Source organism: Phyllobates terribilis, unplaced genomic scaffold (assembly GCF_046119375.1).
Source record: "Phyllobates terribilis strain yellow unplaced genomic scaffold, ASM4611937v1 Scaffold_180__1_contigs__length_3869351, whole genome shotgun sequence".
In the NCBI taxonomy this organism is placed as follows: Eukaryota; Metazoa; Chordata; class Amphibia; order Anura; family Dendrobatidae; genus Phyllobates; species Phyllobates terribilis.
The window spans coordinates 116,653-143,103 of record NW_027362940.1 but is presented as its reverse complement, the minus strand read 5'-3'; the positions used below and the strand labels follow the sequence as shown (position 1 = coordinate 143,103).

The following is a 26,451-nucleotide window of genomic DNA, read 5'->3' as shown; positions in this document are numbered from 1 at the left end:
CTACGGAGCCACCCAAGGATCCTGAAAAGTCCATTTGTGGAGATGAGCTCCTGGACTCCCGTTAAGAAGACATGTTGTCAACCTCTAGATCCCTTACATGCCTGCACTTTTCGGCTTGCTGCTGCTGCAATCCACGCGTTTTAGATCTGCATAACTCCACCTCTTTAAACACAGCACCTTCACCCCCTGCTGTTCCCACCCGCCTCAACACCGTTGGAAGGGAGGAGAACCAATTAAGGCGGTTGGTGGGGTGGAACGAGCAGCTGTCTACCCTTAGCAGGAGGGCTCCTGATTACATACCTCTCCTGCTGCTGCTGCTGGCTGTCCAGCAGCAGACTGAAGGTGGCTGCTGCTGTGCACAGGTATATAAAGGCTCAGAGCCTATTATGACACGCGCAGCCAGCGTTCCATTGCCACATTCCATCTACTGCAGGCAGGATACCTGGCTGGCTGAATGTCGCTGAGAAGCTCACAGAGACCGCCATAAGCAACAGTTTAACAGAATGCCACAGACTAATCAACCAAACTTTTTGGGTTGGGTTCTCTTTTATAGTCTGCAGGCAATAAATGAAAGAAGTCAGTGTTCCAGCAGAAGGAGACAACGTTTCAGAAAAGGCATTGTAGCAAACCAAAAAAGAAATTTTAAGCGCAGCAGAGTAACCAGCGCACATACCTGTTAGCTCAGGTGAGTTTAAAAGGCTGCTGTTGATAACAAGGGCATTTGCTAAATAGATGGTGTGTGTGCAACAATATACTGAAAGGTCAATTATATTGTGCAGCTTATCTCACCACCTGTAGTTATTTAGGTGAAAGCTCCAAAATGCTTGCCTAATATGTCTGTTTATCCAAAAGGAAGTAAAAAGGGAGAGCTAGAAAGATAGCATTGCATCACATTACATGGCAATGCAATGCACAGTTGCTGAAGTTGAACCAAAATGAGCTTGTAATCTGGCTTCTGCAACTTTGAACATGAAAAATCCAATGAGGAGAAGAAAAGCAAAGCCAAAGAGTCCATCCCAAAATCCGACAAACAAGCAAAATGAACAAAAAACATTGAATTCAATTCTTTCTGATTTTAGAAACTGCATTAAAGAAGGGGTGCACCGGTCCTGGAGATACTGCAATACCAGGTCAATGCGTGGAGTGGACAGAGCAAGCTCTTTTTCCATCTCCCTGTTCTAAAAATCCATTTAATATATGGTCCCCAGATAGGGGACGTATCAGATATTAAACTGATAAGAACAGATACTACACTTGATCTTAGCCAAAAGGCCGAGAAGCGATAACCAGAATTGGTTTCAAACTACGGAGCCACCCAAGGATCCTGAAAAGTCCATTTGTGGAGATGAGCTCCTGGACTCCCGTTAAGAAGACATGTTGTCAACCTCTAGATCCCTTACATGCCTGCACTTTTCGGCTTGCTGCTGCTGCAATCCACGCGTTTTAGATCTGCATAACTCCACCTCTTTAAACACAGCACCTTCACCCCCTGCTGTTCCCACCCGCCTCAACACCGTTGGAAGGGAGGAGAACCAATTAAGGCGGGGGGTGGGGTGGAACGAGCAGCTGTCTACCCTTAGCAGGAGGGCTCCTGATTACATACCTCTCCTGCTGCTGCTGCTGCTGGCTGTCCAGCAGCAGACTGAAGGTGGCTGCTGCTGTGCACAGGTATATAAAGGCTCAGAGCCTATTATGACACGCGCAGCCAGCGTTCCATTGCCACATTCCATCTACTGCAGGCAGGATACCTGGCTGGCTGAATGTCGCTGAGAAGCTCACAGAGACCGCCATAAGCAACAGTTTAACAGAATGCCACAGACTAATCAACCAAACTTTTTGGGTTGGGTTCTCTTTTATAGTCTGCAGGCATTAAATGAAAGAAGTCAGTGTTCCAGCAGAAGGAGACAACGTTTCAGAAAAGGCATTGTAGCAAACCAAAAAAGAAATTTTAAGCGCAGCAGAGTAACCAGCGCACATACCTGTTAGCTCAGGTGAGTTTAAAAGGCTGCTGTTGATAACAAGGGCATTTGCTAAATAGATGGTGTGTGTGCAACAATATACTGAAAGGTCAATTATATTGTGCAGCTTATCTCACCACCTGTAGTTATTTAGGAGAAAGCTCCAAAATGCTTGCCTAATATGTCTGTTTATCCAAAAGGAAGTAAAAAGGGAGAGCTAGAAAGATAGCATTGCATCACATTACATGGCAATGCAATGCACAGTTGCTGAAGTTGAACCAAAATGAGCTTGTAATCTGGCTTCTGCAACTTTGAACATGAAAAATCCAATGAGGAGAAGAAAAGCAAAGCCAAAGAGTCCATCCCAAAATCCGACAAACAAGCAAAATGAACAAAAAACATTGAATTCAATTCTTTCTGATTTTAGAAACTGCATTAAAGAAGGGGTGCACCGGTCCTGGAGATACTGCAATACCAGGTCAATGCGTGGAGTGGACAGAGCAAGCTCTTTTTCCATCTCCCTGTTCTAAAAATCCATTTAATATATGGTCCCCAGATAGGGGACGTATCAGATATTAAACTGATAAGAACAGATACTACACTTGATCTTAGCCAAAAGGCCGAGAAGCGATAACCAGAATTGGTTTCAAACTACGGAGCCACCCAAGGATCCTGAAAAGTCCATTTGTGGAGATGAGCTCCTGGACTCCCGTTAAGAAGACATGTTGTCAACCTCTAGATCCCTTACATGCCTGCACTTTTCGGCTTGCTGCTGCTGCAATCCACGCGTTTTAGATCTGCATAACTCCACCTCTTTAAACACAGCACCTTCACCCCCTGCTGTTCCCACCCGCCTCAACACCGTTGGAAGGGAGGAGAACCAATTAAGGCGGGGGGTGGGGTGGAACGAGCAGCTGTCTACCCTTAGCAGGAGGGCTCCTGATTACATACCTCTCCTGCTGCTGCTGCTGCTGGCTGTCCAGCAGCAGACTGAAGGTGGCTGCTGCTGTGCACAGGTATATAAAGGCTCAGAGCCTATTATGACACGCGCAGCCAGCGTTCCATTGCCACATTCCATCTACTGCAGGCAGGATACCTGGCTGGCTGAATGTCACTGAGAAGCTCACAGAGACCGCCATAAGCAACAGTTTAACAGAATGCCACAGACTAATCAACCAAACTTTTTGGGTTGGGTTCTCTTTTATAGTCTGCAGGCATTAAATGAAAGAAGTCAGTGTTCCAGCAGAAGGAGACAACGTTTCAGAAAAGGCATTGTAGCAAACCAAAAAAGAAATTTTAAGCGCAGCAGAGTAACCAGCGCACATACCTGTTAGCTCAGGTGAGTTTAAAAGGCTGCTGTTGATAACAAGGGCATTTGCTAAATAGATGGTGTGTGTGCAACAATATACTGAAAGGTCAATTATATTGTGCAGCTTATCTCACCACCTGTAGTTATTTAGGTGAAAGCTCCAAAATGCTTGCCTAATATGTCTGTTTATCCAAAAGGAAGTAAAAAGGGAGAGCTAGAAAGATAGCATTGCATCACATTACATGGCAATGCAATGCACAGTTGCTGAAGTTGAACCAAAATGAGCTTGTAATCTGGCTTCTGCAACTTTGAACATGAAAAATCCAATGAGGAGAAGAAAAGCAAAGCCAAAGAGTCCATCCCAAAATCCGACAAACAAGCAAAATGAACAAAAAACATTGAATTCAATTCTTTCTGATTTTAGAAACTGCATTAAAGAAGGGGTGCACCGGTCCTGGAGATACTGCAATACCAGGTCAATGCGTGGAGTGGACAGAGCAAGCTCTTTTTCCATCTCCCTGTTCTAAAAATCCATTTAATATATGGTCCCCAGATAGGGGACGTATCAGATATTAAACTGATAAGAACAGATTTTTTTTTTTTTTTCCTCAGATTAAGACCCACATTAATTTATGCATCATAGCGCATATTCACATAACGGGTTCTCAAATCATCATTCGGAAAAACAAAAACAAAATCCCAAAAAACACAACCCTGCAATTAACTGTTACTTACTGTAAGAAGTCCAATGTGAAAAGTTCCAGAGTGCTTCTGCTGCTGTCTCACCATACTTCTTTTTATCCAATAAATAGGCATAAAACAGTCTAGCAAGAAAAATCTTTCTGCATTCCATGGGGGAAAAAACAATCTTTTTAAAAATCACCAAATTCCGAACGTCCCATAAAACCTCTTTATATATGACAAAAATAATCCAGCTTGCCCGCTTCCTTTGCGAGTACTTAAAATCTTGACCTATTAAAATCCTTTCAAAATCGAAACAATGAAAACCAACTAAAGCAACAAACATACGTGACAACAAGGTAAAAACTTTTTTAGCAAAAAAACAGTCCCAAAAAATATGCTGTATTGTTTCCACCTTATTGCAACCTTCCCTAGGACATAGTTCTTGAACCTTTATCCCCCGGTCATTCAAAAAAGCCCTTGTTGGCAAGCATCCATGCAACGCCATCCAGGTTACATCCTTCTGTCTGTTGCTGATTCCACGCATGAAAAAAAGCTTCCACACCTGTCCAGACTGTGCATTATTACAAAACGGCACATCACATAACATCTCCTTCTTCTTAATACCTGAGACAATCAGTTTTTTGTCCGGTCTAACCATGGAGCTTATCCCATTTTGATCATAGAAGGACCTAAGCACCACATAAAAAAACGGTATCACAAACGAAACTGGTTTTCTTAAATCCTTCTCACACCAGCTCCATTTCTGGAAAAGCCGTCCTGCTAAATATTTGCACATGTCCGCAGTCCTGTTATTGCACTGGGATAATTTAGAAATGTTCAAAAAATAATGCATTCTTAAAAATAAGTCAATGTTAGGAAAATCACAACCCCCATTTTCCACAGAACACATAACCATTCCTCTTCTTAGTTTCTCCATTTTGGATCCCCAAAAAAACACAAACAGTTTCCTTGTCACTCTCTTTGTCCAAAGCACAGCAGGTGGGAAAATCAAAGCAGTGTACAGCAGAAGCGGGAGAATCACAGACTTGATTACCAGCACTTTCCCTCTCAGCGACAGGTTCCTTAGTTTCCAAAAGTTCAACTTCTGATCCATTTTGTCTTCTAGAATCTTCAGGCTGCTTTTCCCTTTCAGTTCCTTCTCAAAGATGACACCAAGAACCTCAATTTCCTCCCTACTCTCCACTCCTGCCACGTTAACCTCAACCTGCCTCCCAAAGTTACAAAGCTGGCACTTTCCCCAATTCACCGCCATACCAGCCACACAACAAAAAATCCTTACGTGCAAATTCACTCTATTGAGATCCGCCTGTGAACCACAAGTAAAAACAATATCATCCATATAACTTAAAGACTTGATTGGACCCCCGGATCCCCCAGGAATAAAAACACCAGCCACACACTTGTCAACTTGCACACTTTTTAAAAGGGCCTCCACCACACAGATAAAAAGAATTGGTGACAGGGGACAACCCTGCCTAACTCCCGATAAAATATTAAAACTGGAACTCACATGCCCATTAACTAAAATCTGGCTACTGACCCCACAATAAAAACTCTTAATGACCATCAATAATTTATCCGGAACACCAAGGTGACTTAAAGCAGAGAACAAAAATCTATGTGATATTTTATCAAAGGCTTTCTCCAGGTCCACCGACTGTAACAAAAGAGCATTCTTATTCAAATTAGCCTGATAAATTAAGTCTCTTAGAAGCAGCAAATTATCTGAAATTTTCCTACCAGGCACTGCACATGCCTGATACTCCCCCACCATATCACCTATCACATCTGCCAGTCTACCAGCCACAATTTTAGAAATAATTTTGTAATCACTGTTTAACAATGTTATGGGCCTCCAATTTTTAATATCCCTCATGTCCCCTTTCTTATGAATCAGCGTAACAATCCCCCTACGCATAGAAACCGATAAAATCCCATGAGTAAAACCATATTGCACCACCCGTGAAAACTCCACACCTATAATATCCCAAAATCTAACATAAAATTCAGCAGGAAGACCATCACAGCCTGGCGTCTTGCCTTTCGCCAAGCCATCCACTGCCCGTCTAATTTCATCTTTCCCAACCTCCTCACTTAAAAACCCAATTTTCTCCTCAGGAATATTATTAGTTAATACTTTGCAATAATCATTAATTTCCGCATCACTGGCTCTACTATCGTTAGAGAAGAGTGTTTCATAAAAGGAAAGAATACTGCCAATCATCTCATCCCCAGATACCTCCCCTGCAGGAGAAAAAACAGACTTAAAAACCCCTTTAGGTTTAAAACATTTTTTAAAAAAGTATCTCGAACATTGCTCATTTTCCTCCATGTGCTTTATTTTTGCCTTAAACATAATAGTCTTCCCTTTTTCAATAAGTATCTTCTTCAGTTCGTCCTTCAAATCTGCAATCTCTTTATCCACCTCCATCCCCGCTCTCTTAAACTTATGGAGTACTTCCAATTTTGAAATAACAGCAGCATCATGATCCCTTTTGGCTTTCGCTCTCCTAAAACACACCCCTTTAAAATAACATGCAAATTTCTCCTTAGCCCAGTCCCACCACTCTAGCAAATCTTTAAAAAGGTGCTGTTCAGACACACAAGACAAAAACACTTTATTAAAACCAACCTTAACACTCTCCTCTTCCAGCAGGCTTACGTTCAGCTTCCAGAGTCCCTTTCCAAAAGCCAGGGACTCAGCTATACACAGATCTACCACTATCATCTTGTGGTCAGAAAAAGTCGTCATCACGTGGTTGCACTTGGCCACCTTAATCCCTTCAGACATAAAAACATAGTCAATTCGGGAAACACTACGTCCACTATCTGATATGTATGTGAACTTATCACTTGGCCCAACCATCAGACCAGCATCCGTGTAGCGTAAATCCTGCACAATCTGATTTAAAATATTAGACGTAACATCAGTCCTACCTTCCGTAGAGCTCTTACGATCTTTTGCGGATCTGACACAATTAAAATCTCCAGCCACTATAGTGAAGTCTCTGCCTGGTAAAAACAACTTTAGAGACTCCAAAAACCCAACTCTTGCTTGTTTATCAGCAGGGGCATAAACATTAAAAACCCGTACCCGCTGACCTAAAAAATCCACTAATAAAAACAAACATCTCCCAGGTATGATTACTTTAAACTCTAAAACCTTTAGACTGGAATTACACAGTAAAATGCCCACCCCTTCATTCCTGTTTTCTGAGCATGGGGACCAAAAAGATTGCCCCTTATTCCACTCACTCTCATGCGGGGCAGATTTAATTACACATTCCTGCAGACAGACAATATCTGCATTCACACTCTCAATGTACTCCAGTATCCCTGCTCTCCTACAAGCAGAACCAATCCCTCGTACATTCAGAGAAGCAACACACAACGCCATCATAACAACAGGAAAAAATCTCCACCATACCCGATCCATCATGAACCAGGAGAAAACCCACTCCTGCCACCCACTTTTCTACGTATATCAGGCGACTCAGAACTCGAGTCCCTGTTAGAATAACCTGGTCTTAGGGAGACTGGATCTTCCTGCCCCCCAGACCAACACCCCTCCACCTTACTTCTTTTAATCACGGAGGCATAACTCTCCTCCTTGCCATCATCTTCCTCCTCATTTTCACTCCAATCACTGTTAACCCTATCACGCTGCTGAGGGGTTATAGTTCCATCCGAATCAGAATCCTCCTCCTCCAAAACCTCCATTTCCTCACCCCCATCTCTTCCCAAAACAGGATTCACTGACTCCGCCATATTAGACAAATCCATCCCATCACCCGGGCCATGCACATCAGCTACTTTGTTTATTACTTCCAGCCCCTCCCTCAAACCAACTTTCTTCTGGCTCCGCCCCTTTTCCTCCATCTTGGGCACCGCATGGTCTCTTCCCTTACCACCATCTTGTTTTTGGCTTTCCCCCTCTGAGTCTGAGCCTTCGCCCTCCTCCCCACTTTCCTGCCGAGTCTTCTTCTGCCTCTCTTCAGCGTCCACCTGTGACCTAGGAATCTGAGCCCACAATCTACATTTCCTTGCAAGGTGATCTGCATGTCCACACAAATCACACACCTTATTCATTGGGCAACCACTTGCAACATGCCCAGATTTCCCACAACCTCTACAAACATCACCTTGCACTGGACAATCCTTCTGAACATGTCCAAACTCATGACACTTCCTACAATATTCCATCTGTCCATTATAAAAACAAAATCCCCTTTCTCCTCCGATAGAAAACTGTGCAGGAATGCTCTTGGCACCCCCAATAGCTCTATCATCCGGTCTCAGTTTTACAACATATCTCCTCTTGCCATTTAGATAATTGTATTTGTTCTTCATTCTTCCCAAAAATTTAACCTCACTACAATACCGAGCTAAAAAATTGGAAACAGTCTCATCCGGAACTTTAGGGTTATACATGTGCACAACCACATACTTATATGTCTGCTGGAACAGAGGTTCCAGTGCAATAAACTCTAGGCATTTCAATTCCTTTTCTTCCTTCATTCGTACCAACTCCATGTAGACTCTCTGGCAAATACTCAAAGAAACAAAAGTGATATCATAAATTCCTTGTTTCTGAAAATCCTGCAGTGCCAATACATCCGTTACCTTCAAGCCATTAATGTTCTTCAAGACATCAACGCAAACTTGGTCCAAACCGATTTCTCCTTCATGACCTGCAGCCACCTTCAGACGGACCGAGTCCTCTAATCCACGTGTTTTCTCCACCATTTTTACAGCAGATAAACACAATCGCCGCTCAATTGCACACTAGGGCCCCACAAGGGGGAACCCCAGTCACAACTGCCCTCCAAACAACACCAGCAGCAGAAAACCACCACTGATCTTGCCAAAAGGCCGAGAAGCGATAAACAGAATTGGTTTCAAACTACGGAGCCACCCAAGGATCCTGAAAAGTCCATTTGTGGAGATGAGCTCCTGGACTCCCGTTAAGAAGACATGTTGTCAACCTCTAGATCCCTTACATGCCTGCACTTTTCGGCTTGCTGCTGCTGCAATCCACGCGTTTTAGATCTGCATAACTCCACCTCTTTAAACACAGCACCTTCACCCCCTGCTGTTCCCACCCGCCTCAACACCGTTGGAAGGGAGGAGAACCAATTAAGGCGGGGGGTGGGGTGGAACGAGCAGCTGTCTACCCTTAGCAGGAGGGCTCCTGATTACATACCTCTCCTGCTGCTGCTGCTGCTGGCTGTCCAGCAGCAGACTGAAGGTGGCTGCTGCTGTGCACAGGTATATAAAGGCTCAGAGCCTATTATGACACGCGCAGCCAGCGTTCCATTGCCACATTCCATCTACTGCAGGCAGGATACCTGGCTGGCTGAATGTCGCTGAGAAGCTCACAGAGACCACCATAAGCAACAGTTTAACAGAATGCCACAGACTAATCAACCAAACTTTTTGGGTTGGGTTCTCTTTTATAGTCTGCAGGCATTAAATGAAAGAAGTCAGTGTTCCAGCAGAAGGAGACAACATTTCAGAAAAGGCATTGTAGCAAACCAAAAAAGAAATTTTAAGCGCAGCAGAGTAACCAGCGCACATACCTGTTAGCTCAGGTGAGTTTAAAAGGCTGCTGTTGATAACAAGGGCATTTGCTAAATAGATGGTGTGTGTGCAACAATATACTGAAAGGTCAATTATATTGTGCAGCTTATCTCACCACCTGTAGTTATTTAGGTGAAAGCTCCAAAATGCTTGCCTAATATGTCTGTTTATCCAAAAGGAAGTAAAAAGGGAGAGCTAGAAAGATAGCATTGCATCACATTACATGGCAATGCAATGCACAGTTGCTGAAGTTGAACCAAAATGAGCTTGTAATCTGGCTTCTGCAACTTTGAACATGAAAAATCCAATGAGGAGAAGAAAAGCAAAGCCAAAGAGTCCATCCCAAAATCCGACAAACAAGCAAAATGAACAAAAAACATTGAATTCAATTCTTTCTGATTTTAGAAACTGCATTAAAGAAGGGGTGCACCGGTCCTGGAGATACTGCAATACCAGGTCAATGCGTGGAGTGGACAGAGCAAGCTCTTTTTCCATCTCCCTGTTCTAAAAATCCATTTAATATATGGTCCCCAGATAGGGGACGTATCAGATATTAAACTGATAAGAACAGATACTACACTTGATCTTAGCCAAAAGGCCGAGAAGCGATAACCAGAATTGGTTTCAAACTACGGAGCCACCCAAGGATCCTGAAAAGTCCATTTGTGGAGATGAGCTCCTGGACTCCCGTTAAGAAGACATGTTGTCAACCTCTAGATCCCTTACATGCCTGCACTTTTCGGCTTGCTGCTGCTGCAATCCACGCGTTTTAGATCTGCATAACTCCACCTCTTTAAACACAGCACCTTCACCCCCTGCTGTTCCCACCCGCCTCAACACCGTTGGAAGGGAGGAGAACCAATTAAGGCGGGGGGTGGGGTGGAACGAGCAGCTGTCTACCCTTAGCAGGAGGGCTCCTGATTACATACCTCTCCTGCTGCTGCTGCTGCTGGCTGTCCAGCAGCAGACTGAAGGTGGCTGCTGCTGTGCACAGGTATATAAAGGCTCAGAGCCTATTATGACACGCGCAGCCAGCGTTCCATTGCCACATTCCATCTACTGCAGGCAGGATACCTGGCTGGCTGAATGTCGCTGAGAAGCTCACAGAGACCGCCATAAGCAACAGTTTAACAGAATGCCACAGACTAATCAACCAAACTTTTTGGGTTGGGTTCTCTTTTATAGTCTGCAGGCATTAAATGAAAGAAGTCAGTGTTCCAGCAGAAGGAGACAACGTTTCAGAAAAGGCATTGTAGCAAACCAAAAAAGAAATTTTAAGCGCAGCAGAGTAACCAGCGCACATACCTGTTAGCTCAGGTGAGTTTAAAAGGCTGCTGTTGATAACAAGGGCATTTGCTAAATAGATGGTGTGTGTGCAACAATATACTGAAAGGTCAATTATATTGTGCAGCTTATCTCACCACCTGTAGTTATTTAGGTGAAAGCTCCAAAATGCTTGCCTAATATGTCTGTTTATCCAAAAGGAAGTAAAAAGGGAGAGCTAGAAAGATAGCATTGCATCACATTACATGGCAATGCAATGCACAGTTGCTGAAGTTGAACCAAAATGAGCTTGTAATCTGGCTTCTGCAACTTTGAACATGAAAAATCCAATGAGGAGAAGAAAAGCAAAGCCAAAGAGTCCATCCCAAAATCCGACAAACAAGCAAAATGAACAAAAAACATTGAATTCAATTCTTTCTGATTTTAGAAACTGCATTAAAGAAGGGGTGCACCGGTCCTGGAGATACTGCAATACCAGGTCAATGCGTGGAGTGGACAGAGCAAGCTCTTTTTCCATCTCCCTGTTCTAAAAATCCATTTAATATATGGTCCCCAGATAGGGGACGTATCAGATATTAAACTGATAAGAACAGATACTACACTTGATCTTAGCCAAAAGGCCGAGAAGCGATAACCAGAATTGGTTTCAAACTACGGAGCCACCCAAGGATCCTGAAAAGTCCATTTGTGGAGATGAGCTCCTGGACTCCCGTTAAGAAGACATGTTGTCAACCTCTAGATCCCTTACATGCCTGCACTTTTCGGCTTGCTGCTGCTGCAATCCACGCGTTTTAGATCTGCATAACTCCACCTCTTTAAACACAGCACCTTCACCCCCTGCTGTTCCCACCCGCCTCAACACCGTTGGAAGGGAGGAGAACCAATTAAGGCGGGGGGTGGGGTGGAACGAGCAGCTGTCTACCCTTAGCAGGAGGGCTCCTGATTACATACCTCTCCTGCTGCTGCTGCTGCTGGCTGTCCAGCAGCAGACTGAAGGTGGCTGCTGCTGTGCACAGGTATATAAAGGCTCAGAGCCTATTATGACACGCGCAGCCAGCGTTCCATTGCCACATTCCATCTACTGCAGGCAGGATACCTGGCTGGCTGAATGTCGCTGAGAAGCTCACAGAGACCGCCATAAGCAACAGTTTAACAGAATGCCACAGACTAATCAACCAAACTTTTTGGGTTGGGTTCTCTTTTATAGTCTGCAGGCATTAAATGAAAGAAGTCAGTGTTCCAGCAGAAGGAGACAACGTTTCAGAAAAGGCATTGTAGCAAACCAAAAAAGAAATTTTAAGCGCAGCAGAGTAACCAGCGCACATACCTGTTAGCTCAGGTGAGTTTAAAAGGCTGCTGTTGATAACAAGGGCATTTGCTAAATAGATGGTGTGTGTGCAACAATATACTGAAAGGTCAATTATATTGTGCAGCTTATCTCACCACCTGTAGTTATTTAGGTGAAAGCTCCAAAATGCTTGCCTAATATGTCTGTTTATCCAAAAGGAAGTAAAAAGGGAGAGCTAGAAAGATAGCATTGCATCACATTACATGGCAATGCAATGCACAGTTGCTGAAGTTGAACCAAAATGAGCTTGTAATCTGGCTTCTGCAACTTTGAACATGAAAAATCCAATGAGGAGAAGAAAAGCAAAGCCAAAGAGTCCATCCCAAAATCCGACAAACAAGCAAAATGAACAAAAAACATTGAATTCAATTCTTTCTGATTTTAGAAACTGCATTAAAGAAGGGGTGCACCGATCCTGGAGATAATGCAATACCAGGTCAATGCGTGGAGTGGACAGAGCAAGCTCTTTTTCCATCTCCCTGTTCTAAAAATCCATTTAATATATAGTCCCCAGATAGGGGACGTATCAGATATTAAACTGATAAGAACAGATACTACACTTGATCTTAGCCAAAAGGCCGAGAAGCGATAACCAGAATTGGTTTCAAACTACGGAGCCACCCAAGGATCCTGAAAAGTCCATTTGTGGAGATGAGCTCCTGGACTCCCGTTAAGAAGACATGTTGTCAACCTCTAGATCCCTTACATGCCTGCACTTTTCGGCTTGCTGCTGCTGCAATCCACGCGTTTTAGATCTGCATAACTCCACCTCTTTAAACACAGCACCTTCACCCCATGCTGTTCCCACCCGCCTCAACACCGTTGGAAGGGAGGAGAACCAATTAAGGCGGGGGGTGGGGTGGAACGAGCAGCTGTCTACCCTTAGCAGGAGGGCTCCTGATTACATACCTCTCCTGCTGCTGCTGCTGCTGGCTGTCCAGCAGCAGACTGAAGGTGGCTGCTGCTGTGCACAGGTATATAAAGGCTCAGAGCCTATTATGACACGCGCAGCCAGCGTTCCATTGCCACATTCCATCTACTGCAGGCAGGATACCTGGCTGGCTGAATGTCGCTGAGAAGCTCACAGAGACCGCCATAAGCAACAGTTTAACAGAATGCCACAGACTAATCAACCAAACTTTTTGGGTTGGGTTCTCTTTTATAGTCTGCAGGCATTAAATGAAAGAAGTCAGTGTTCCAGCAGAAGGAGACAACGTTTCAGAAAAGGCATTGTAGCAAACCAAAAAAGAAATTTTAAGCGCAGCAGAGTAACCAGCGCACATACCTGTTAGCTCAGGTGAGTTTAAAAGGCTGCTGTTGATAACAAGGGCATTTGCTAAATAGATGGTGTGTGTGCAACAATATACTGAAAGGTCAATTATATTGTGCAGCTTATCTCACCACCTGTAGTTATTTAGGTGAAAGCTCCAAAATGCTTGCCTAATATGTCTGTTTATCCAAAAGGAAGTAAAAAGGGAGAGCTAGAAAGATAGCATTGCATCACATTACATGGCAATGCAATGCACAGTTGCTGAAGTTGAACCAAAATGAGCTTGTAATCTGGCTTCTGCAACTTTGAACATGAAAATTCCAATGAGGAGAAGAAAAGCAAAGCCAAAGAGTCCATCCCAAAATCCGACAAACAAGCAAAATGAACAAAAAACATTGAATTCAATTCTTTCTGATTTTAGAAACTGCATTAAAGAAGGGGTGCACCGGTCCTGGAGATACTGCAATACCAGGTCAATGCGTGGAGTGGACAGAGCAAGCTCTTTTTCCATCTCCCTGTTCTAAAAATCCATTTAATATATGGTCCCCAGATAGGGGACGTATCAGATATTAAACTGATAAGAACAGATACTACACTTGATCTTAGCCAAAAGGCCGAGAAGCGATAACCAGAATTGGTTTCAAACTACGGAGCCACCCAAGGATCCTGAAAAGTCCATTTGTGGAGATGAGCTCCTGGACTCCCGTTAAGAAGACATGTTGTCAACCTCTAGATCCCTTACATGCCTGCACTTTTCGGCTTGCTGCTGCTGCAATCCACGCGTTTTAGATCTGCATAACTCCACCTCTTTAAACACAGCACCTTCACCCCCTGCTGTTCCCACCCGCCTCAACACCGTTGGAAGGGAGGAGAACCAATTAAGGCGGGGGGTGGGGTGGAACGAGCAGCTGTCTACCCTTAGCAGGAGGGCTCCTGATTACATACCTCTCCTGCTGCTGCTGCTGCTGGCTGTCCAGCAGCAGACTGAAGGTGGCTGCTGCTGTGCACAGGTATATAAAGGCTCAGAGCCTATTATGACACGCGCAGCCAGCGTTCCATTGCCACATTCCATCTACTGCAGGCAGGATACCTGGCTGGCTGAATGTCGCTGAGAAGCTCACAGAGACCGCCATAAGCAACAGTTTAACAGAATGCCACAGACTAATCAACCAAACTTTTTGGGTTGGGTTCTCTTTTATAGTCTGCAGGCATTAAATGAAAGAAGTCAGTGTTCCAGCAGAAGGAGACAACGTTTCAGAAAAGGCATTGTAGCAAACCAAAAAAGAAATTTTAAGCGCAGCAGAGTAACCAGCGCACATACCTGTTAGCTCAGGTGAGTTTAAAAGGCTGCTGTTGATAACAAGGGCATTTGCTAAATAGATGGTGTGTGTGCAACAATATACTGAAAGGTCAATTATATTGTGCAGCTTATCTCACCACCTGTAGTTATTTAGGTGAAAGCTCCAAAATGCTTGCCTAATATGTCTGTTTATCCAAAAGGAAGTAAAAAGGGAGAGCTAGAAAGATAGCATTGCATCACATTACATGGCAATGCAATGCACAGTTGCTGAAGTTGAACCAAAATGAGCTTGTAATCTGGCTTCTGCAACTTTGAACATGAAAAATCCAATGAGGAGAAGAAAAGCAAAGCCAAAGAGTCCATCCCAAAATCCGACAAACAAGCAAAATGAACAAAAAACATTGAATTCAATTCTTTCTGATTTTAGAAACTGCATTAAAGAAGGGGTGCACCGGTCCTGGAGATACTGCAATACCAGGTCAATGCGTGGAGTGGACAGAGCAAGCTCTTTTTCCATCTCCCTGTTCTAAAAATCCATTTAATATATGGTCCCCAGATAGGGGACGTATCAGATATTAAACTGATAAGAACAGATACTACACTTGATCTTAGCCAAAAGGCCGAGAAGCGATAACCAGAATTGGTTTCAAACTACGGAGCCACCCAAGGATCCTGAAAAGTCCATTTGTGGAGATGAGCTCCTGGACTCCCGTTAAGAAGACATGTTGTCAACCTCTAGATCCCTTACATGCCTGCACTTTTCGGCTTGCTGCTGCTGCAATCCACGCGTTTTAGATCTGCATAACTCCACCTCTTTAAACACAGCACCTTCACCCCCTGCTGTTCCCACCCGCCTCAACACCGTTGGAAGGGAGGAGAACCAATTAAGGCGGGGGGTGGGGTGGAACGAGCAGCTGTCTACCCTTAGCAGGAGGGCTCCTGATTACATACCTCTCCTGCTGCTGCTGCTGCTGGCTGTCCAGCAGCAGACTGAAGGTGGCTGCTGCTGTGCACAGGTATATAAAGGCTCAGAGCCTATTATGACACGCGCAGCCAGCGTTCCATTGCCACATTCCATCTACTGCAGGCAGGATACCTGGCTGGCTGAATGTCGCTGAGAAGCTCACAGAGACCGCCATAAGCAACAGTTTAACAGAATGCCACAGACTAATCAACCAAACTTTTTGGGTTGGGTTCTCTTTTATAGTCTGCAGGCATTAAATGAAAGAAGTCAGTGTTCCAGCAGAAGGAGACAACGTTTCAGAAAAGGCATTGTAGCAAACCAAAAAAGAAATTTTAAGCGCAGCAGAGTAACCAGCGCACATACCTGTTAGCTCAGGTGAGTTTAAAAGGCTGCTGTTGATAACAAGGGCATTTGCTAAATAGATGGTGTGTGTGCAACAATATACTGAAAGGTCAATTATATTGTGCAGCTTATCTCACCACCTGTAGTTATTTAGGTGAAAGCTCCAAAATGCTTGCCTAATATGTCTGTTTATCCAAAAGGAAGTAAAAAGGGAGAGCTAGAAAGATAGCATTGCATCACATTACATGGCAATGCAATGCACAGTTGCTGAAGTTGAACCAAAATGAGCTTGTAATCTGGCTTCTGCAACTTTGAACATGAAAAATCCAATGAGGAGAAGAAAAGCAAAGCCAAAGAGTCCATCCCAAAATCCGACAAACAAGCAAAATGAACAAAAAACATTGAATTCAATTCTTTCTGATTTTAGAAACTGCATTAAAGAAGGGGTGCACCGGTCCTGGAGATACTGCAATACCAGGTCAATGCGTGGAGTGGACAGAGCAAGCTCTTTTTCCATCTCCCTGTTCTAAAAATCCATTTAATATATGGTCCCCAGATAGGGGACGTATCAGATATTAAACTGATAAGAACAGATACTACACTTGATCTTAGCCAAAAGGCCGAGAAGCGATAACCAGAATTGGTTTCAAACTACGGAGCCACCCAAGGATCCTGAAAAGTCCATTTGTGGAGATGAGCTCCTGGACTCCCGTTAAGAAGACATGTTGTCAACCTCTAGATCCCTTACATGCCTGCACTTTTCGGCTTGCTGCTGCTGCAATCCACGCGTTTTAGATCTGCATAACTCCACCTCTTTAAACACAGCACCTTCACCCCCTGCTGTTCCCACCCGCCTCAACACCGTTGGAAGGGAGGAGAACCAATTAAGGCGGGGGGTGGGGTGGAACGAGCAGCTGTCTACCCTTAGCAGGAGGGCTCCTGATTACATACCTCTCCTGCTGCTGCTGCTGCTGGCTGTCCAGCAGCAGACTGAAGGTGGCTGCTGCTGTGCACAGGTATATAAAGGCTCAGAGCCTATTATGACACGCGCAGCCAGCGTTCCATTGCCACATTCCATCTACTGCAGGCAGGATACCTGGCTGGCTGAATGTCGCTGAGAAGCTCACAGAGACCGCCATAAGCAACAGTTTAACAGAATGCCACAGACTAATCAACCAAACTTTTTGGGTTGGGTTCTCTTTTATAGTCTGCAGGCATTAAATGAAAGAAGTCAGTGTTCCAGCAGAAGGAGACAACGTTTCAGAAAAGGCATTGTAGCAAACCAAAAAAGAAATTTTAAGCGCAGCAGAGTAACCAGCGCACATACCTGTTAGCTCAGGTGAGTTTAAAAGGCTGCTGTTGATAACAAGGGCATTTGCTAAATAGATGGTGTGTGTGCAACAATATACTGAAAGGTCAATTATATTGTGCAGCTTATCTCACCACCTGTAGTTATTTAGGTGAAAGCTCCAAAATGCTTGCCTAATATGTCTGTTTATCCAAAAGGAAGTAAAAAGGGAGAGCTAGAAAGATAGCATTGCATCACATTACATGGCAATGCAATGCACAGTTGCTGAAGTTGAACCAAAATGAGCTTGTAATCTGGCTTCTGCAACTTTGAACATGAAAAATCCAATGAGGAGAAGAAAAGCAAAGCCAAAGAGTCCATCCCAAAATCCGACAAACAAGCAAAATGAACAAAAAACATTGAATTCAATTCTTTCTGATTTTAGAAACTGCATTAAAGAAGGGGTGCACCGGTCCTGGAGATACTGCAATACCAGGTCAATGCGTGGAGTGGACAGAGCAAGCTCTTTTTCCATCTCCCTGTTCTAAAAATCCATTTAATATATGGTCCCCAGATAGGGGACGTATCAGATATTAAACTGATAAGAACAGATACTACACTTGATCTTAGCCAAAAGGCCGAGAAGCGATAACCAGAATTGGTTTCAAACTACGGAGCCACCCAAGGATCCTGAAAAGTCCATTTGTGGAGATGAGCTCCTGGACTCCCGTTAAGAAGACATGTTGTCAACCTCTAGATCCCTTACATGCCTGCACTTTTCGGCTTGCTGCTGCTGCAATCCACGCGTTTTAGATCTGCATAACTCCACCTCTTTAAACACAGCACCTTCACCCCCTGCTGTTCCCACCCGCCTCAACACCGTTGGAAGGGAGGAGAACCAATTAAGGCGGGGGGTGGGGTGGAACGAGCAGCTGTCTACCCTTAGCAGGAGGGCTCCTGATTACATACCTCTCCTGCTGCTGCTGCTGCTGGCTGTCCAGCAGCAGACTGAAGGTGGCTGCTGCTGTGCACAGGTATATAAAGGCTCAGAGCCTATTATGACACGCGCAGCCAGCGTTCCATTGCCACATTCCATCTACTGCAGGCAGGATACCTGGCTGGCTGAATGTCGCTGAGAAGCTCACAGAGACCGCCATAAGCAACAGTTTAACAGAATGCCACAGACTAATCAACCAAACTTTTTGGGTTGGGTTCTCTTTTATAGTCTGCAGGCATTAAATGAAAGAAGTCAGTGTTCCAGCAGAAGGAGACAACGTTTCAGAAAAGGCATTGTAGCAAACCAAAAAAGAAATTTTAAGCGCAGCAGAGTAACCAGCGCACATACCTGTTAGCTCAGGTGAGTTTAAAAGGCTGCTGTTGATAACAAGGGCATTTGCTAAATAGATGGTGTGTGTGCAACAATATACTGAAAGGTCAATTATATTGTGCAGCTTATCTCACCACCTGTAGTTATTTAGGTGAAAGCTCCAAAATGCTTGCCTAATATGTCTGTTTATCCAAAAGGAAGTAAAAAGGGAGAGCTAGAAAGATAGCATTGCATCACATTACATGGCAATGCAATGCACAGTTGCTGAAGTTGAACCAAAATGAGCTTGTAATCTGGCTTCTGCAACTTTGAACATGAAAAATCCAATGAGGAGAAGAAAAGCAAAGCCAAAGAGTCCATCCCAAAATCCGACAAACAAGCAAAATGAACAAAAAACATTGAATTCAATTCTTTCTGATTTTAGAAACTGCATTAAAGAAGGGGTGCACCGGTCCTGGAGATACTGCAATACCAGGTCAATGCGTGGAGTGGACAGAGCAAGCTCTTTTTCCATCTCCCTGTTCTAAAAATCCATTTAATATATGGTCCCCAGATAGGGGACGTATCAGATATTAAACTGATAAGAACAGATTTTTTTTTTTTTTTTTTTTTTTTTTTTTAAACCATTCAGGTTAGTTTTATAGCAAATCAGTAGGATATACCAAAACTGTTGCAAAAAAAACTTCTCATCATCATGGCCATATTTATTAAGCATAAAGTAACCTAATATTACAGAAAGAAGAACATCTTATTAATATAAACCAAAAGATCACTGAAATTTTACAATATGCCTCCACTTTTTAAATTTCCATATTCCCTCGGCATCTGTTCCACCACCGCTACTACTATCCATCTTGTAAATCAAAAATAGCCTAGAAAGAATAATCCTAATACATTCATTTACTGTAATTGATTTCCTTTTAAATACACAAACATTCCTCACATCCCACAAACTTTCTAACACACAAGCCATAATTAACCACAAAACTCTCTCCTTTACACGTCCACTTGCACCAATACCAAACATAACCACACGCCAATCCACAAAAGTCACTCCTGCCAAACTCCTACACAACCCCCCTACACATTTCCACACGTCTTGCGCAAAATCACAATTCCACATCAGATGCATAACCGTCTCACAACCATTACATCCATCTCTTGGACAAACATCCGACCTAATCAAACCTCTCTTCTTTTGAACGTCTCTCACTGGAAGAATATTGTGAAACGCCATCCACACTACATCCTTCTGTTTGTTGGACATCCCATACATACCCAACTTTCTCCAAGCATCCGCAACCTCATTCCCTCTCAAACCAACAATATTAGACTCGACCTCATTTGCACACAATTTCCTATACACCCTCTTAGTCATTCTAAACTCATCCACCGGCACACTCAGCAAATCATACTTCTTGACAAACTTCTCAATCACCTCATACCACACCGGACACTTAAAAGACACAGGCACTCTCGCATCCCTCTTTCTCCAACCTAACCCATACAACATCCATCCTGCAGAATAACTTGCCATACATGCACCCTTATTACCTTTACCCAACAATACCACAATCGTCTTAATATAATGGAGCCCTAAAAAAACCTCAACATTAGGAAATCCCAAACCACCATGCTGGCAGGCCTTATAAAGGCTTTCCCTCTTCAGCTTCTCCATCTTGCTGCACCAGAAAAAGGAAAAAATCATTTTCTCAACTCTCTTCACTTTCCTAAAAGGGGATGGAAAAATTATGGCCACAAAAAGCAGAATGGGTAAGATCACTGCTTTGATAACTAGAACTTTGCCCCGCAAAGAAAGATCTCTCATTCTCCAAAAATTCAATTTTCGCTCAACACGCATACCACACTCGTCCCAACTCTCATTTCCTTTCAGATCATCATTGAAAAATACCCCTAAAACCTTAATTGCACTCTCCTCATACTTAACACCTTCCATACGAATACTGTCATCTCCAAAGCATTTGAAACTACACTTAGTCCAGTTAACTCTAAAACCTGATGCACCACAGAAAAAATCCAAAAGCAACCTCACCCTACTCATTGAAGCCATACTTTCACTCACCATCACAACATCATCCATGTAACCTAACACCTTCACATGCTTACCACCACTCCCAGGCACTAACAATCCTCTCATCATTTTCTCACGTCTCACTAAACACAGCAAAGGCTCAATCACACATACAAACAAGACAGGGGACATAGGGCACCCCTGTCTTACACCAGACCTAATCATCACTTTGTCAGACAACCATCCATTCACTAAAAACTCACTTGACACATAATCATATAAAGACTTAACTCCATTCAGAAAAACCCTAGGGAAACCCATCCTCTCCAATACTTTAAACAGAAACACATGCGAAACTCTATCAAAAGCCTTTTCGAAATCAATTGCTAACACCATACACTTCTGCTTTCTAGTCTTACAATCCCCAAGCATATCCCTTAACAATAACAAATTATCACTTATACTCCGACCAGGCACGGCACACACTTGGTCATCCTCCACAACCCTACCAATCACCTCACGCATACGATTTGCTAACAATTTACTGTAGACCTTATAATCAGCGTTAAGCAATGATATGGGTCTCCAGTTCTCCAAATGCTTTTTCTCACCCTTCTTAAACACAAGAACCACTATACCCTCTTTCATACTGTCACACAAAACACCATTCATCCACATATACCTACAAACCTCAGTCAAGTCCTTACCCAAAAACTCCCAAGCTTTCACATACAGCTCCACAGGCAACCCATCCTTCCCAGGCGTCTTATTCTTTTTAGCACTCATAACAACATTCCTCACCTCATCCAAAATAACATCCTCACACAAAGCATCACATTCATCCGAACCAAGTCTCTTCTCCATACCACTCAATACATGCGACACAAGTCCAGGATCAATCCATTTCTCATCATACAACTTACTATAGAAGCCATTCACCTCATTCAACACATTCTTCCCAACCACACTAGATCCATCTTCACCTACCACTTCACTCAAATCCAACTTCCTTCCATTCATTTTTTTAAAAAAGTACCTGGTGCACTTTTCATTCTTTTCCAAATGCTCTAACTTGGTACGGTAAATAATCTCTTTACCTTTTTCATCCAGAAGACATTTTAACTCATTCTTAGCAACCTCAAGCTGATCAGACATATCCATTCCTTTCCTAACACACCCACGCAACCAATCAATCCGTCTACTTAAGTCATTAAATCTATTACGATATCTGGCAGCTTTTTTGTAGCCCCATTTTTTAAAGAAAGTTTTTAACTGTAATTTCACCCAATCCCACCATTCAAGCACACTACCAAAATCACGCTTACGCCACCTCCAACTTGCATACCTTTTCTCCAACTCACTCATCACCTCCTCATCCTCCAACAACCTCGTATTCAATTTCCAAACCCCACCCCCAAACACCATGTCCCCATTCGCACTAAAAACTCCACGCAAACACTCATGATCAGAAAAAGGTACCTTATGTTGAACATAACTTGAACAAACCATATTTTTGGAAAATAACATCCTATCTATCCTCGATGAAATATTACCACGGTCAGCATAATATGTAGGCGGTGGTGGAATGCCATACTCAAGTATTGCAGCGTCTAAGAAAGAAAAATCAGAAATAAGTTGAGATAACTTTTTTCCCGTAATGTCCACATTACCTTCTGTGACACAATTACAGTCACCAACAAAAACTGTAGGAATTTTTCCAGGAAGAAAAAAACTCAATTTCTCAAGAAGAGCAAGCCGCTCCTCTTTTTTAGTAGGACAATATAAATTAATCATTCTAACCTTCCACCCCCTATAACTCAAAAAAACAATAATGCAGCGACCCACCTCCACAACCGTGTAACTATCAATAGTAATATTCTTATTACCAACTAAAATCCCCACACCATCATTTTTGTTAAAGCTGGACCCCGACCAAACATACTGGCCATAAGGCCAGTCCTTATCTCCTGGAGATTCAGTAATCCCACACTCTTGTAGACAATAGACATCTGCACTCAAACCCTTTAGATAATCCAGAACTGTTGTTCTTCGGGTAACAGATCTAATTTGCCTAACATTAAGGGACACAATGTCCCATCCAGAATGATGCGGCATAACTAAAGGGGATCACACATAACCTGAAAAAAAAAGAAAGAAAACATCAACTCAACCTTCATCAAGCAAAGCAAAGCTATTACCATCTGGCTGAATGCCAAATGTAACAATGTCAGGAGAAAATACATCTGACGGGTAAGCACGAGAGTCCACCGGGCTATCACACACGGCAGCAATGGATGAACACTCAGTCCTTGGCTTCTTCTTGACCACATCAGGATCCTCCTCATCAGAGAAACGGACAGCAGACAAGTCCCCTTGGCCACCGCCCCCGATCTCCTCTGAAGCAGTATTGCACCAAGATATGACAGGAGAATTGGACAAGTCCATTTCCCCCTCACCACGGACACCAAACTGGGGAGGGAAAGGTGACATCACCTCTGGAATCACCATGTCAAAGCCTCCTGACGCAGGAGGCTGAAGCTGGGCATCTTCAAATATGTCGTCCATCTGAGTGCCATCCTCTTCCTCTTGGGGAGCAGTTGCCTCCCCGACATCCGGAAGGGGACCTTGTGGAACCCTAGTAGAAGTCGAAGGAACAGCAGGCCCCTCCGCGACCACTTGAGCAAAAGACTTAGGAGTGGTTCCAGCTTGACACTGCCTAAGAACATGCCCCTCCTCACCACAAGCATCACACTTTACCTGGTTCTTGCAGTCTTTCGCCATATGACCAGACGTGTTACACCTCCTGCAGGTTGGCGGATACCTGCAGGACTCCTGGACATGACCATACTTGTTACATCTTCTGCAGAAAAAAGGAGCATCAGGAAAGTACAAGAAACCAGTGTCTCTCCCAATAGAGAAACTCATAGGAGGATAATGTATGCCCCCTGGCCCCTCGGGGTCTGTAGCAAAACGAACAAAGTACTTGTATTTGCCAGTCCACAAGCCTTCTTCATTCGAGATCTTGTGGGAAAAATGCACATAAGTACAATGCCTCCTCAAGAATACAGTAATGTCCTCCTGGGGGATAAAGGGATTGTGCATAAACACAACAACAGGAACATCCCCCTTTGAATAGAGGACAGTAAAAGTGAGTCCATCTAGGAGGGAGTTCTCAGTATGGCCTTTCAAGGTTCTATAAAGATTTTGGCAAGCAGCCATAGTAGAAAGAACCAGCACATACCTTCCATGACTTCTAAATTCCTGCAGGCAAAGAATGTCCGACTTCTTAATCTTCAATGCTTCATAGAAGATGGCATTCACCAGGTAGGACATGGAAAAATGTCCCTTCTTCTCCTCGGAAATCTCAATGCGAAATCCATTCTTGACCCGGGGGTCCCCGGTCCCAGCAAATTTCAGCTTGACTCCCATAGTCAGCCACGGAAATCGCCTTCCCGTTTCCTCCTCACTCTCCCCCTATAGCAGCATCCAGCTTAAGCCACCGGAGTGGCGATGCTGGAAGGCCGAGGGCTAGCACTCAAGGAACCTGATGTCCAGACACTTGATCTGAGCCAAAAGGCCGAGAAGCGATAACCAGAATTGGTTTCAAACTACGGAGCCACCCAAGGATCCTGAAAAGTCCATTTGTGGAGATGAGCTCCTGGACTCCCGTTAAGAAGACATGTTGTCAACCTCTAGATCCCTTACATGCCTGCACTTTTCGGCTTGCTGCTGCTGCAATCCACGCGTTTTAGATCTGCATAACTCCACCTCTTTAAACACAGCACCTTCACCCCCTGCTGTTCCCACCCGCCTCAACACCGTTGGAAGGGAGGAGAACCAATTAAGGCGGGGGGTGGGGTGGAACGAGCAGCTGTCTACCCTTAGCAGGAGGGCTCCTGATTACATACCTCTCCTGCTGCTGCTGGCTGTCCAGCAGCAGACTGAAGGTGGCTGCTGCTGTGCACAGGTATATAAAGGCTCAGAGCCTATTATGACACGCGCAGCCAGCGTTCCATTGCCACATTCCATCTACTGCAGGCAGGATACCTGGCTGGCTGAATGTCGCTGAGAAGCTCACAGAGACCGCCATAAGCAACAGTTTAACAGAATGCCACAGACTAATCAACCAAACTTTTTGGGTTGGGTTCTCTTTTATAGTCTGCAGGCATTAAATGAAAGAAGTCAGTGTTCCAGCAGAAGGAGACAACGTTTCAGAAAAGGCATTGTAGCAAACCAAAAAAGAAATTTTAAGCGCAGCAGAGTAACCAGCGCACATACCTGTTAGCTCAGGTGAGTTTAAAAGGCTGCTGTTGATAACAAGGGCATTTGCTAAATAGATGGTGTGTGTGCAACAATATACTGAAAGGTCAATTATATTGTGCAGCTTATCTCACCACCTGTAGTTATTTAGGTGAAAGCTCCAAAATGCTTGCCTAATATGTCTGTTTATCCAAAAGGAAGTAAAAAGGGAGAGCTAGAAAGATAGCATTGCATCACATTACATGGCAATGCAATGCACAGTTGCTGAAGTTGAACCAAAATGAGCTTGTAATCTGGCTTCTGCAACTTTGAACATGAAAAATCCAATGAGGAGAAGAAAAGCAAAGCCAAAGAGTCCATCCCAAAATCCGACAAACAAGCAAAATGAACAAAAAACATTGAATTCAATTCTTTCTGATTTTAGAAACTGCATTAAAGAAGGGGTGCACCGGTCCTGGAGATACTGCAATACCAGGTCAATGCGTGGAGTGGACAGAGCAAGCTCTTTTTCCATCTCCCTGTTCTAAAAATCCATTTAATATATGGTCCCCAGATAGGGGACGTATCAGATATTAAACTGATAAGAACAGATTTTTTTTTTTTTTTTTTAAACCATTCAGTTTAGTTTTTTAGCAAACAGTATGAATTTCTCCAAAATTTGCTACTTAAAACTTCTCATCATCATGGTTCTATTTATTCAGCAGTAGTATAAGACGAAATATAATCACAAGGGAACATCCTTTACGTAACACAAATGCAGAAACTTCAAGGAATCACAAAGAAAAAAATCACTGGTATTTGATAAGGTAATGCCACTTTTTAAATTTCCAAATCCCTTCGGCATCTGTGCCACCACCGCCTCTGCTGTCCAACTTATATATCAGGTATAGTCTTGAAAGAATAAGTCTAACACATTCATTCACTGATAAAGATTTCCTCTTGAAAAGTCCAAGGTTCCTTGCATCCCACAAACTCTCCATCACACAAGCCATTATCAACCATAAAATTCTATCTTTAGACCGACTACACGCACCAATTCCAAACATCGCCACACGCCAATCCACAAAATTCACGCCTGCTAAACCCTTACACAATCCACCTACACACTTCCACACACTGTACGCGTACTCACAATCCCACATAACATGCCTCACAGTCTCACAACCACCACATCCCACTCTCGGACACACATCTGTTCTTATCAACTCTCTTTTCTTCTGCACTTCTCTCACAGGTAAAATATTATGTAAAGTCATCCACACCACATCCTTCTGTTTGTTTGACATCCCAAACGTATCTAACTTATTCCATGCATCTGAAACCTCATTCCCTCTCAGCCCAACAATATTACACTCTACCTCATTTGCACTCATTCTTTTCACCACATTCATGGTCATTCTAAAATCATTCATTCCCACACTCAACAAATCATGCTTTCTCACAAATTTCTCAATCACCTCATACCAAACAGGACACTTAAAGGC

The 26,451-nt window shown here is 43.6% G+C and overlaps 11 non-coding genes and 1 pseudogene across 11 annotated transcripts; all 12 read right to left on the bottom strand.

Annotated features, from left to right (window-relative positions):
* Positions 1–1,093: 1,093 nt before the first annotated feature.
* LOC141212609 (U2 spliceosomal RNA) lies at positions 1,094–1,284 on the bottom strand. Its single transcript, XR_012282324.1, has one exon. It is a non-coding gene; the product is annotated as a U2 spliceosomal RNA (small nuclear RNA).
* Positions 1,285–2,399: 1,115 nt separating this feature from the next.
* LOC141212608 (U2 spliceosomal RNA) lies at positions 2,400–2,590 on the bottom strand. The gene has a single exon (XR_012282323.1). It is a non-coding gene; the product is annotated as a U2 spliceosomal RNA (small nuclear RNA).
* A 1,115-nt stretch (positions 2,591–3,705) lies between these two features.
* Positions 3,706–3,901, bottom strand: LOC141212636 (U2 spliceosomal RNA). The gene has a single exon (XR_012282348.1). It is a non-coding gene; the product is annotated as a U2 spliceosomal RNA (small nuclear RNA).
* Positions 3,902–9,971: 6,070 nt separating this feature from the next.
* Positions 9,972–10,162, bottom strand: LOC141212607 (U2 spliceosomal RNA). The gene has a single exon (XR_012282322.1). It is a non-coding gene; the product is annotated as a U2 spliceosomal RNA (small nuclear RNA).
* Positions 10,163–11,277: 1,115 nt separating this feature from the next.
* LOC141212605 (U2 spliceosomal RNA) lies at positions 11,278–11,468 on the bottom strand. The gene has a single exon (XR_012282320.1). It is a non-coding gene; the product is annotated as a U2 spliceosomal RNA (small nuclear RNA).
* Positions 11,469–12,583: 1,115 nt separating this feature from the next.
* LOC141212600 (U2 spliceosomal RNA) lies at positions 12,584–12,774 on the bottom strand. The gene has a single exon (XR_012282315.1). It is a non-coding gene; the product is annotated as a U2 spliceosomal RNA (small nuclear RNA).
* Positions 12,775–13,889: 1,115 nt separating this feature from the next.
* Positions 13,890–14,080, bottom strand: LOC141212604 (U2 spliceosomal RNA). Its single transcript, XR_012282319.1, has one exon. It is a non-coding gene; the product is annotated as a U2 spliceosomal RNA (small nuclear RNA).
* Positions 14,081–15,195: 1,115 nt separating this feature from the next.
* LOC141212603 (U2 spliceosomal RNA) lies at positions 15,196–15,386 on the bottom strand. The gene has a single exon (XR_012282318.1). It is a non-coding gene; the product is annotated as a U2 spliceosomal RNA (small nuclear RNA).
* Positions 15,387–16,501: 1,115 nt separating this feature from the next.
* LOC141212602 (U2 spliceosomal RNA) lies at positions 16,502–16,692 on the bottom strand. The gene has a single exon (XR_012282317.1). It is a non-coding gene; the product is annotated as a U2 spliceosomal RNA (small nuclear RNA).
* Positions 16,693–17,807: 1,115 nt separating this feature from the next.
* Positions 17,808–17,998, bottom strand: LOC141212601 (U2 spliceosomal RNA). The gene has a single exon (XR_012282316.1). It is a non-coding gene; the product is annotated as a U2 spliceosomal RNA (small nuclear RNA).
* Positions 17,999–19,113: 1,115 nt separating this feature from the next.
* Positions 19,114–19,302, bottom strand: LOC141212635 (U2 spliceosomal RNA). Its single transcript, XR_012282347.1, has one exon. It is a non-coding gene; the product is annotated as a U2 spliceosomal RNA (small nuclear RNA).
* Positions 19,303–25,405: 6,103 nt separating this feature from the next.
* LOC141212632 (U2 spliceosomal RNA) lies at positions 25,406–25,610 on the bottom strand (annotated as a pseudogene).
* Between the last annotated feature and the right edge of the window lie 841 nt (positions 25,611–26,451).